Here is a 13,328-nt window from a genome sequence, read left to right as displayed (position 1 = left end):
CACACACACACACACTCACACAGACAAACACACACACACACACACACGCTTTATATATATATATATATATATATATATATATATATATATATATATATATATATATATATATATATATATATATATATATATATATATATATATATATATATATATATATATATATATATATATATATATATATATATATATATATATTTATTTATTATATATATATATATATATATATATATATATATATATATATATATATATATATATATATATATATATATATATATATATATATATATATATATATATATATATATATATATATATATATATTTATTTATTTATTTATATATATATATATATATATATATATATATATATATATATATATATATATATATATATATATATATATATATATATATATATATATATATATATATATAGATAGATAGATAGATAGATAGATAGATAGATAGATAGATAGATAGATAGATAGATATAGATAAATAGATAGATAGATAGATAGATAGATAGATAGAGATATACAGGAGGAGGCAGTAGGCACTGTGGTTGGACGTCTAGGAAAAGACGTGAAAAAGGGCAAGAGCGGTATCATGAGGGTAGAAGTGAATAGAACAACCAGTTTAATTATGAAGATCATTGATGAATAAAAGAAAAAGGGAAAGACGGGGATGGATGAGAGAACAGAACCCTAAGAAAAATTTTTGTTATTAAGTTTGGGAAAACAGTAGCCGCCTACCACAGCAGCAATAGAATGGTCAGAAAGGAAACTCGAGATAAGTTACAGAGAGAGAGAGAGAGAGAGAGAGAGAGAGAGAGAGAGAGAGAGAGAGAGAGAGAGAGAGAGAGAGAGAGAGAGAGAGAGAGAGAGAGAGTTTGGAAAGTAAATTTTTGTGATAGACTCTATCAAACGCTTTTGATAAGTTTAGACTCTAGAACAAGTGCGGAAGACTCATCAAAATTCCTTAAGAAGGATAAGCAAGATAGAGTAAGGAAGGTTAGAAGATCCAGCGACCACGACGGGAACCCACACTAGCTGCTGACAGATATAAGGTTGTGAAGTGATAGATGTTTAAGAATCTTCATGTTGAGGATAGATTCGAATACTGTAGAGGGAAATCAAAGGAATATGACGATAGCTCCAATAATCAGAGAAGTCACACCTTTAAGAAACAGTCAGGTTTTAGGCAAACATCCAGCAGGAAGGAAAGGTAGATGTTCATAGACAGAGCTTTAGGAGTTTGACTAGGTCAGGTGCAAGCACGGAGACACAGTTTCCGAGAACAACAGGAGGGATCCCATCAGGTCCATAAGCCTTCCAAGGGTTAAGGCCAGCGAGGGCGTGGAAAACATCACTGCGAAGGATCTTAATGGGTAGCATGAGGTAGTCAGAGGGTGGAGGAGAGGGAAGAACAAGCCCTGAATCATCCAAGGCAGCGTTTTTAGCAAAGGGTGAGCGAAAAGTTCAACTTTAGAAATAGACGAGATGGCAGTGGAGCCATGCTCTATCTTCCTCGCCGCCTCCCGTGGACTGTGTTGTGTTGCCGGGGTCAAGGTCAAGGTCAAGGTCTTCGTGGCGGCAATATTGAGTTGGACTTAACACAAACACCGTCGAGACACATCGACTGTAACAATGAAGTGTGTGGAAAGAAATCTGAATAATAACACGACTTATTTCCCTTATAGAGAAGCAAAGTGAGGCGAGTCGGCTGGTCAGCTACTTTTTTCTTATGTGTAACTGGCTCTTGCCAAGGAAAAAGGCAAAAAAAAAAAAAAAAAGAGGGGGAGAAAGGCCCACTGAAAGTACAGTCCGAAAAACAAAGTAAAAAATCACTCGGAGAAGTATCTTGAAACTTTCCTCTTGAAAGAGTGTAGGTCACAGGCAGGAGGAAATACAGAAACAGGAAGGCAGAGTTTGCCTGTAAAATTGATGAACGATTATAAATACAATGGTACCTTGTAGGAGGCAGTAGACACCTGCCGAAACGATAATTACTCCCAGTAAGGACTAAAGCACTGGATCAGGAAGTGCTGTCGACTTATCATTAAACCCAGCTGTGACCTCACTGAACGTTTCCCTTTTTGTCTCCCAACACAAGGGGGCAGTCACAGCCTGCGCTCTAAAGACAACTCTCTTCCTTTACACAAAAATACAAGCACCTAATAACACACACACCCTTCACTCAAAATTCAAAATTATCATGACGACTCCTACACCAGCCTCGGAGTCCCCATCTGGGGAGGGGACCACAAATGTCCCCAGGTCGGACTGCTCTTCTGATAACGAACTTTAGTGTCTTGACACCCCCCCCCTTAACTTTTTCTTCATGAACTTCTGCAACATTCGTGTTCTTAGATCTAGTTTTCAATCTGTAGAACACCACCTCTCCTCTTCTAAACCTCATCTTCTTTTCCTGACTGAAACTCAGGTGTCTGAGGCAACTGACAGTAACCCACTTTTCTGTTCCCTCCTACTTTCTCTATCCTCATTTTCGATCCAAAGCTGGATGCTGCGTTTATGTGCGCAATGACTTAACCTGCTCTCGTGCCCACGCTCTTGATTCTTCCGAGTTTTCCACCATCTGGCTACGACTACAGAGTCACTCTCAAACTAAATTTATCTGTGCTGTATACCTCTCACCTAACTCCTCTGACTATAAGAAATTCTTTGACTACTTAACTTCCAAAGTGGAGCACTTTCTGACTCTCTTCCCTTTTGCAGAGATCTCCATTCTTGGAGACTTCAGTGTTTGGCTTTCCTCTTCCTTCACTGACCATCCTGGTGAACTAGCCTTCGACTTTGCTATCTTCCACGACCTAGAGCAATTGGTGCAACACCCTACTCGTATTCCTGACCGTCTTGGAGATACGCTCAACATTCTTGACCTTTTCCTGACCTCTAATCCTTCTGCTTATGCTGTCACCTTCTCTTCTTCGTTGGGCTCCTCCGATCACAATCTCATCTCTGTATCTTGTCCTATCGCTCCAATCCCTCCTCAGGATCCCCCTAAGCGAAGGTGCCTCTGGCGTTTTCCTCTGCTAGTTTGGGGGACCTGAGGAGGTATTTTGCTGATTTTTCTTGGAATGACTACTGCTTCCGTGTCAGAGACCCGTCTTTGTGTGCTGAGCGCATAACAGAGGTGATAGTGTCTGGCATGGAGGCGTACATTCCTCACTCTTTTTCTCGTCCTAAACCTTCTAAATCTTGGTTTAACACGGCTTGTTCTCGTGCTATACATGGTAGAGAGATGACCCACAAAAGGTACTTAAGCCTTCCATCACCAGAATCTCATGCACTTTATATTTATGTCCAGAATCGTGTCAAATCTGTTCTCCAACTAGCCAAAAACTCCTTCATTAATAGAATGTGTCAAAACCTTTCAAGATCCAACTCCCCTCGTGACTTCTGACATCTAGCCAAAAACATCTCCAATAACTTTGCTTCTTCTTCTTTCCCTCCTTTACTTCATCCAGATGGCACCACTGCTATCACATTTATCTCTAAAGCTGAACTCTTCGCTCAAACCTTCGCTAAAAACTCTATCTTGGATTCTGGGCTTGTTCCTCCCTCTCCTCCATCCTTTGACTACTTCATGGTGTGATGGCTGGAGTGGCGCTCAAGAATAGTTAGGTGCCATAATTGTAGTAATTCAATCCTGAAAATAATTCATAAATATCTTTTTCATGTACATAAGTACACACACACACACACACACACACACACACACACACACACACACACACACACACACACACACATACATATATATATATATATATATATATATATATATATATATATATATATATATATATATATATATATATATATATATATATATATATATATATATATATATATATATATATATATATATATATATATATATATATATATATATATATATATATATATATATATATATATATATATATATATATATATATATATATATATATATATATATATATATATATATATATATATATATATATATATATATATATATATATATATATATATATATATATATATATATATATATATATATATATATATATATATATATATATATATGTGTGTGTGTGTGTGTGTGTGTGTGTGTGTGTGTGTGTGTGTGTGTACTTATGTACATGAAAAAGATATTTATGAATTATTTTCAGGATTGAATTACTGCAATTATGGCACCTAACTATTCTTGAGCGCCACTCCAGCCATCACACCTCTCAACTGAGTCACGCATTGCACTTATCTCGCCAAGATTGCCCAGATAATGATACCGATAAGGAAGAAAACGGAAATCTAAAATAACTCATAACAGTTTGTGCGAATTCTACTCACAGTTGAAGTTCATTAAAATGGGAGGTTGTAATTTGGATCAATCTCGTATCTGCAAAGTGGGTGTAGTTTCGTAAATGACCCACTCGATGACTCATGCAGCCAGGGAGGGCGTGATGAGGTGCTGTGAAATGCAACGCAAGCACCTTCTTCGGGCAGCTCCCGTCAGTTCGTAGATAAAGTTCATACAGGTCAATTAGCAAATATCCCGTATAAAACAATAAGATCACAAAAAAATGACCCTAAATGGATGACTGCTAGGTTAAAGCATTATATAGGGCGTAAGAGAAGTATATATAAGAGATTAAGGGCAGGTGAGGAAGTTTTAAGGACACAGTATAATGAATTAGTTAGAACAGTCAGGAAGTTAACGAGGAAAGCTAAGGACAATTATGAATTAAAGGTAGCCAGCCAGGCGAAGACGGACCCCAAGGGATTTTATCAGGTATACAGGACGAAAAATAAGGATACTGTAGGTCCATTAAAGGCGGCAGATGGGGAGCTGGTTAGTTCTGGGGAGGAGATTAGTAAACTTCTGAATGATTATTTTTTAACTGTCTTCACTCAGGAAAACATGCAGGATATGCCAGATAGTGAACAGGTGTTTAGAGCAGATGAGAATGAGAAGCTGACAGATATTTCCATAACTAGGGAGATAGTGGAGCAGGAGATAGATAGGCTAAAAAAGTTCAAGTCACCAGGACCTGATGAAATATATCCCAGAGTACTGAAGGAATGTAAAAAGATTATTAGTGAGCCGTTAGTTTCTGTCTTTAGGAAATCACTGGAGTCGGGTGAGGTACCAGTAATGTGGAGGCAGGCTAATGTAGTACCCATCTTTAAGAAAGGGGATAAAACTTTAGCGTCTAATTATAGACCTGTCAGCTTAACTTCAGTTGTAGGTAAAATGTTAGAGTCAATAATAGCCAGGAACATTAGGGAACATTTAGACAAACATAACTTGATAAATCAGTCACAGCATGGCTTCACGAAGGGGAAGTCTTGCCTGACAAACTTGTTAAGTTTTTACAGTAAGGTGTACGAGGCAGTAGATAATGGTGATAGTTATGATATCTTATATCTGGACTTTAGTAAAGCATTCGACAAGGTGCCCCATCAAAGGCTCCTGAGAAAGGTTAGGGCGCACGGGATAGATGGGAAGGTGTTAGGTTGGATAGGGTCATGGCTTGGTAACAGGCGACAGAGAGTGCTAATAAACGGCTCGAAATCCGAGTGGGGTCATGTCATTAGTGGGGTGCCACAGGGATCAGTATTAGGGCCATTATTATTTCTAATATATATCAATGACTTGGATAGTGGAATTAGTAGCGATGTTAGTAAATTTGCGGATGACACAAAGATAGGTAGATTAATTAGGTCAGAAGCGGATGCCATCGCCTTGCAGACAGACTTAGATAGAATGAATGAATGGACGGATAGATGGCAAATGCAATTTAATATCAATAAATGCAAAGTGCTTAGCGTAGGTAGAGGAAACCCACACAATAGGTACACATTAAACACCCAAACTCTGGTAGGTACAGGATACGAGAAAGATTTAGGAGTTATAGTTAGCTCTGAACTCCGTCTAGGGAAACAATGCATAGAAGCCAGAAACAAGGCAAATAGGGTACTAGGATTCATTTTTAGGAGTGTTAAAAGTAGAAGGCCGGAAGTAATATTAAAGTTATACTTGGCGCTGGTCAGACCTCATCTAGACTACGCTGTGCAGTTCTGGCCCCCACATTACAGGAAAGATATAGGTCTATTAGAATCAGTACAGAGGAGATTGACTAAAAGGATCCAGGGGATGAGGAGTATTCCTTACGAAGCGAGGTTGAAGCGGTTAAATTTACATTCTCTAGAGAGACGTAGGTTAAGAGGGGACCTGATAGAAGTCTTTAAGTGGTATAAGGGTTATAACAAGGGAGATGTAAGCAAAATTCTTAGGATCAGCAACCAAGGTAGAACAAGAAATAACGGGTTCAAGCTTGAAAAATTTAGGTTTAGGAAGGAGATAGGAAAAAATTGGTTCTCAAATAGAGTGGTAGATGAGTGGAACGGACTCAGTAATCATGTAGTTAGTGCCAGGACACTAGAGAGCTTTAAGAGAAGATTAGACAAGTTTATGGATGGGGATAACAGATGGAAATAGGTAGGAGTGTTTCATACAGGGACTGCCACGTGTAAGCCTCGTCGCTTCTTGCAGCTTCCCTTATTTCTTATGTTCTTATGTTCAGGGATCATCAGCGCAGATCAACGTGCTTCAACACGCTTGGTCTTCTGCTCCTTCCTCAGTCATACGCCTTTCAAGCATGTCCTCTTTCACTGCATCCATAAACCTTCTCTTAGGTCTTCTTCTTTTATTCTCCCGCCGGGTAGATCCATCTGCAACATCCTCCTCCTCCCGCACGCTGCACGTCTCTCCTCTTCAAATATCCAGACCACTCAGTCTCACCTCGCAAGCTCCCCAAACCGACGTTCCTGTGTTGTGCTTCTGATGTATTCGTTCCTGATCTTGTTCAGTCTCGTCATTCTTAGAGAAAATAGCAGCTTCTTCATTTCAGTAACCTCCAACTCCGCCTCCTGTACTTAAACAGTTGGTTTCTCATCAATATAATTTTCAAAGACTGCAGACATCATTGATGTTCTGACTGACTGCTTGCGCACGATAGACCTAAAAGAGTTGTCATTGTATGTTTTTTTTTTCTTTTTTTATGTCTATGCAAAGATACTTTCTTCCACTGTTACTTTAGAGACGGCATTTTGTGCTGCTTTTTTTATTTTTATTTTTTCTCTCTTAACCGCTCTCCCTTGAACATCAAAAAACGGAAGAGAAGTTATCACTCTCCGCCATGTTTCCATTGATTTCCACAGCACCTTTTTACTAAAACCTCATGCACTTTATATTTCTCCCCAGAATCGTGCCAAATCTGTTCTCTAACTAGCCAAAAGCTCCTTCATTAATAGAAATTGTTAAAATCTTTCAAGATCTAACTCTCCTCGTCACTTCTGGCACCTAGCTTAAAACATCTCCAATAATTTTACTTCTTCATCTTAACCTCCTATATTTGAACTACTGCCATTTCATCTATCTCCAAAACTGAACTCTTCGTTCAAACATTTGCAAAAAACTCTACCTTACATGACTCAGGGCTTGTTCCTCCCTCTCTTCCACCCTCCGACTACTTCATGCTACCCATTAAGATCCCTCTGCGCTGATGTTTTCCATGCCCTCGCTGGCCTTAACCCTCGGAAGGCTTATGTACCTGATGGGGTCCCTCCCATTGTTCTCCGAAACTGTGCCTCCGTGTTTACACCTTGCCTAGTCACACTCTTCTAACTCTGTGTATCAGTATCTAGCTTTCATTTTTTGATGCAAGATTGCCTACATTCAGCCTATTCCTAAAAGGGTGACCGTTCTAATCCTTCATACTACCGTCCTATTGCTTTAATTTCTTGCCTCTCTGAAGTTCTGAATCTGTCCTCAACAGGAAGATTCTTAAACATCTATCACTTCACATCTTTATTTCTGATCGCCGGTACGAGTTTTGTCAAGGCCGCTCTAATAGTGGCCTTCTGGCTTTCCTTACTAATTCTTGGTTATCCTCCCTTAGGGATTTTGGTAAAAGTTTCGCTTTTGCTTTAGACATATCAAAAGATTTTAATATAGTCTGACACAAAGTAATTTCCAAACTATCCTCATACGGCTTCTATCCTTCTCTGTGTAACTCAAGTTTCCTCATCTCAAGTTTCCTTTCTGACCGTTCTATTGCTGCTGCGATAGACGGTCATTGTTTTTCTCCTAAGTCTATTAGCAGTGGTGTTCCTCAGGGTTCTGTCCTGCCACTCACTCTCTTCCTGTTATTCATCAATCATCTTCTAAACCAAACTTCTTGTTCTATCCATTCCTACGCTGATGATATCACCCTGTACTTTTCCATGTCTTTTCCTACCCTTCAGGAATTAAACAGCTCACGCAGGGAAGCCACAGAACGTCTGACTTGTGATCTCTATGAATTCAGATTGGAGGAAAGCAAACTTAGCATTGTTCAATGCCTCAAAAACTCAATTCCTTCATCTATCAACTCGACACAACCTTCCACATAACTATCCCTTCCTCTTGAATGACACTCAACTGTCTCCCTCTTCACGCAACATCCTCGGTCTGTCTTTACTTATAATCTAAACTAGAAACTTCACATCTCATCTGCAGCTAAAACTGCTTCTATGAGCTTATACGTTCTGAGTCGTCTCTGTCAGTTTTTTCTCATCCCTTCCACCAAGTTGATAACTCTGTATTGGGGCCTTATCAGTCCATTTATGAAATGTACTTCACATGTATTGGAGGGGGAGGTTACACTCATACCACTCTTTTAGACAGGGTAGAATCAAAAGCTTTTCGTCTCATCAGTTTGTCTATTCTAACTGACTCTCTTCAGTCTCTCTCCCATCGCCGCAATGTTGCTTCTCTTATTATCTCCTACCGCTATTTTCACGCTAACTGCTCTTCTGATCTAGCTAACTGCATGCCTCCCCTCCTCCCGTGGCCTCGCTGCACAAGACTTTTTACTCTCTCTCAACTTGTTATGTCCACCTCTCTAATGCAAGAGTTAACCGGTATTCTCAGTCATTGATCCTTTTCCCTGGTAAACTCTGGAACTGCCTGCCTGCTTCTGTATGCTTCCTATGACCTGAGTTCTTTCGAGAGGGAGGTTTCAAGACATTTATCCTCAATTATTTGATCACTCTTTTTGACGGCGCTTTGGGAACTGACGTTTTATTGGACCTTTTCTTTTCTTCTTCTTTTTTTTGTTGTTGTTGTTGCCCTTGGCCAGTGGCCCTCTTACATAAAAAAAAAAAAAAAACTTCGTTGACTGAGTTGTTGCCGGTGCCAGGCAGGCGCGGGACACGTGTCTCCGGTAGGAGTCAGCTGCAAGTTTAAATGAAACCAAAATTCACACCAACCTTTCTGCTTTTTTTTTTTTTTTAGGACGAAATTTTTCTATCATCATCATCATCATCATCAATCAGTCAATCATCAATCAATTATTATCTGCATCATTCAGTCATTATCATCATCAACATCACCATCATCATCAGCATCACCATCATCATCACCATCATCACCAAAAAGCGAGAAATATGAAAATATCAAACTCGGTACATTGCACAAAGACATGCAAAGAAAATAATAATCAAACGTGCTGAACATTTTAATACAGAACAAAACTAAAGTCTTAATGGAGAATCCTGAATATAAGAGTTTACTGAAGGGATAATATACGAAACCAGCAAATTGTCAACGTTTTCTCGTAATTTTGTGTATTGTTTCTGACAATTCTCGTTTAGGACTGGCATCTTCTGTGGGTTTTTTCTTTCTTTATTATTTTTTTTTTTTTTTGGCGTCTTTTCTTAGCCTTTACCCAGAAGCCTTCTTATTTACAACAGGCACAGAAAACAGAAACATTATGAAACAAAAAGCAACGTTAAACTATCGTAAAGCAAATATAACAAGTGACTACAGGGTGTAACATAACACTGAGTTCATGGCAGAAACAAACTTCTTTGTTATCGGAAAGAAAATGTGGACAAAAAGCAAATAAACCTGCTATTAGAAAGAAATGACAGGCGCAGTCTTGGTGTTAGGAAGACCACGTACAGAGAACTGACTCATCGTACAATAAGAAAGAAAATATGCGGAGGAAAGATGAAAAGAATACAAACTCAGAAACAAAACGGGTCTGTCTTTAAACGTTAACAAGACGACGCAGGAAAAAAAAGAAAAGAAACATCATGTCATTAAAAGCCTGAGGAACTATGACGGTAATCACTGACATGAATGTGTTATTCATTAAGTTAGTAAAGAAACAAGAAAGACGACAAAGAAACAATAAATTTGATATCAGAAAAGATTACTAAACTAATTCAAAACGAGTATGTGTGTGTGTGTGTGTGTGTGTGTGTGTGTGTGTGTGTGTGTGTAAGCATACACGCAGGTGTGCAGGGGCACGGTAATGAGTGGAGGGCAGACTGCTATATATTGCAGGCCAGATAGTCTGGGAGCCACACTTACCACTGAATTATTCCGCTGCTGCTGCTGCTCCTGTGCTTCAGGTGAGTGGCATGCTGTGTGTGTGTGTGTGTGTGTGTGTGTGTGTGTGTGTGTGTGTGTGTGTGTGTGTGTGTGTGTGTGTGTGTTTACGAAAAGCTTCCTATTCTCTATACAAGTGAACAAGTCTTTTGATATCCTTATCATAGTCTCACAGACTCTTTTCTTTCTCCCCTTCTCCTCCTCCTCCTCCTCTTCCTCCTCCTCCTCTTCTTTCGCCTCTTACCCTTCCATCCCTCACAAGAAGCAGTCCTATACCACACTCTCTGAAATCCTTCAACACCACACACTCTTTCGCCTCATCTGCGTCACTTCTCCCTCTGCTTACTCATTCCCCGTCAATTTATATATATATATATATATATATATATATATATATATATATATATATATATATATATATATATATATATATATATATATATATATATATATATATATATATATATATATATATATATATATGGCAACAAATATCTAATAAAAAAAAGTCCAATGAGATCATGGTCCCGGGTAGGGTCCAACGTGGTCGTCAAAAATTGAAGGTTAAGTGTCTTGAAACTTCTCTCTAGAAAAAGTTCAAGTCATACGAAGATGAAAATACAGAAGCAGGCAGGCAATTCCAGAGTTTACTAGACAAGGGGAGGAATGATTGGTAATACTGGTTAACTCTTGCATTAAAGTGGTGGACAGAAAAGGGGGTGAGAGAAAGAAGAAAGTCTTGTGCAGCAAGGCCGCGTTAGGAGGGGAGGCATGCAGTTAGCAATATCAGAAGAGCAGTTAGCTTGAAAATAACGATAGAAGATAGCAAGAGTTGCAACGTTCCGGCGATGAGAAAGAGGCTGAAGATAGTCAGTTAGAGGAGAGGAGTTGATGTGATGAAAGGCTTTCCATTCCACCCTGTCTAGAACAGCGGTATGAGTGGAACCCCCCCAGACATGTGAAGCATACTTCATACATGGACGGATAAGGCCCTTGTACAGAGTTAGCAGCTGGGGGGGTGAGAAAAACTGGCGGAGACGTCTCAGAACACCTAACATCATAGAAGCTGTTTTATCTAAAGGTGAGATGTGAAATTTCCAGTTTAGATTATAAGAAAAGGACAGACAGACGATGTTCATTTTAGGAGTTGGGGCCAGTTGAGTGTCACTGAAGAAGAGGGGATAGTTGTCTGGAAGATTGTATCGAGTTGATAGATGAAAGAATTGAGTTTTTGAGGCATTGAACAATATCAAGTTTGTTCTGCCCCAATTGGAAATTTTAAAGAGATCAGAAGTCAGGAGTTCCATCTCTTCCCTGCGTGAAATGTTTACTTACTGAAGGATTGGACGTTTATGAAAAGACGTGGAAAAGTGCAGGGTGGTATCATCAGCGTAGGAGTGGATAGGACAAGAAGTTTGGTTTAGAAGGTCATTGATGAATAACAGGAAGAGAGTGGGTGATAGGACAGAACCCTGAGGGGCAGTCTACCACAGCAGCAATAAAACGGTCAGAAAGGAAACTTGAGATGAAGTTACAGAGAAGGATAGAAGCCGTAGGAGTGTAGTTTGGAAATGAAAGCTTTGTGTCAGACCTTATCAAAAGCTTTTGATATATCCAAGGCAACAGTAAAAGTTTCACCAAAATCTCCTCACCTCAAAATCACCAGCATCTCCTCACTGTCCTTCATCGCCTTTCTCTCTCGTCAGCGGTGAACTGTGTGCTGAATAGATAAATGAATAAATAAACAGACAGATAGATGAACAGATAAATAAATAAATGAGCTCATATTCTCAAATGTTTGGGAATTATCTTTTTCACTTTTAGCAGACTAGAGTGAAGTACTCTGACGCACACCACCACTCAGCAACACACCACATCAGGCCATCATTCATTCCGTGCTCTCTCTCTCTCTCTCTCTCTCTCTCTCTCTCTCTCTCTCTCTCTCTCTCTCTCTCTCTCTCTCTCTCTCTCTCTCTTCTGCATCCTTTTTCCTCCTCCTTTTCTTGTTATGCACGCTTAAAATCTCTCCCTCCCAGCCCTTCCCGTCACCTACTCTTCCCTCCTCTCCTCCTCCATGACCATCCCCTCAGCTGCTCCTCCCTCCACTCCTTCATCTCTTTCCCCTAGAGAGTCACTCTGCTATACTATCTTGTCTCTTGCACTAGTAGTTAACAGAGAAAGGTCACCCAAACAGAATAGCAAACAGTAAGCACCTCAGGGTCTGTTACTCTTTCATCTTCTCTTTATTCTTTTGTATTCCTTGCTTCTCCTTATTGCTTCCTTCTCTACTCCTTTTTCCTCTTTATCTCTCCCCAAATCTTTCCCACCTCATTTTAATTTCTTCCATAATCTTTTATAATTCTTCCTACACCATCAAAATAATGGTAATAATAGTGCCAGACGCGGCTTTTAACAACGAAACACTGAAAATACACAATTATCTCCCTTCATTTCCTCCGCAAATAGCAACAACAACAATAACGGACAGAGTTTAATTAATAATGGAAGACTGAAACATACTTAGGACACATAAATAAAAGAAAGATGTGAAGAAAAAACTCACCTAAAGCTACTTAAGTAAGAATACACAAAGAATATTAGACCAAAGTTAGTTTTTATGGAGTTTTGGAGGTTACACTGCTGACAGAGGACTTGGTAATGAACAACAGGCAACAGTACCATCGAAGTGACGAAAGAAATACAGTTTTGTGGAAGAAAAGAGAGAAAATGTAACCAGAAAATGAAGGGAGTTGATGATGAACCTATTGTACGTTATACTACTGGCGGAGCAACATACCACCATAAGGACATACGAAAATAAGGGAAACTGCAAGAACCCGTCAGGCCTACGGCTGGCAGTCCATGTACGAGTATTAT

At 39.2% G+C, this 13,328-nt stretch overlaps 1 protein-coding gene across 4 annotated transcripts in view; it reads left to right on the top strand.

Moving 5' to 3' along the window:
- The window catches only part of LOC135108556 (uncharacterized), a 65,042-nt gene that overhangs the window by 42,625 nt on the left and 9,089 nt on the right, over positions 1-13,328 (top strand). Inside the window, exon 1 of one of the 4 annotated variants that reach the window (XM_064019681.1) lies at positions 10,386-10,474. The exons of the other annotated variants lie outside the window; for them this stretch is intronic. The gene's annotated coding sequence lies outside the window, so the exon portion shown is untranslated. Of the gene's footprint in view, positions 1-10,385; positions 10,475-13,328 lie in introns of those variants that run through there. 4 annotated transcript variants of the gene reach the window in all.

This window comes from Scylla paramamosain, chromosome 17 (assembly GCF_035594125.1).
Source record: "Scylla paramamosain isolate STU-SP2022 chromosome 17, ASM3559412v1, whole genome shotgun sequence".
NCBI lineage: Eukaryota > Metazoa > Arthropoda > Malacostraca > Decapoda > Portunidae > Scylla > Scylla paramamosain.
The sequence above is the reverse complement of the archived record's forward strand: the minus strand, read 5'-3'. Positions and strand labels throughout refer to the sequence as shown.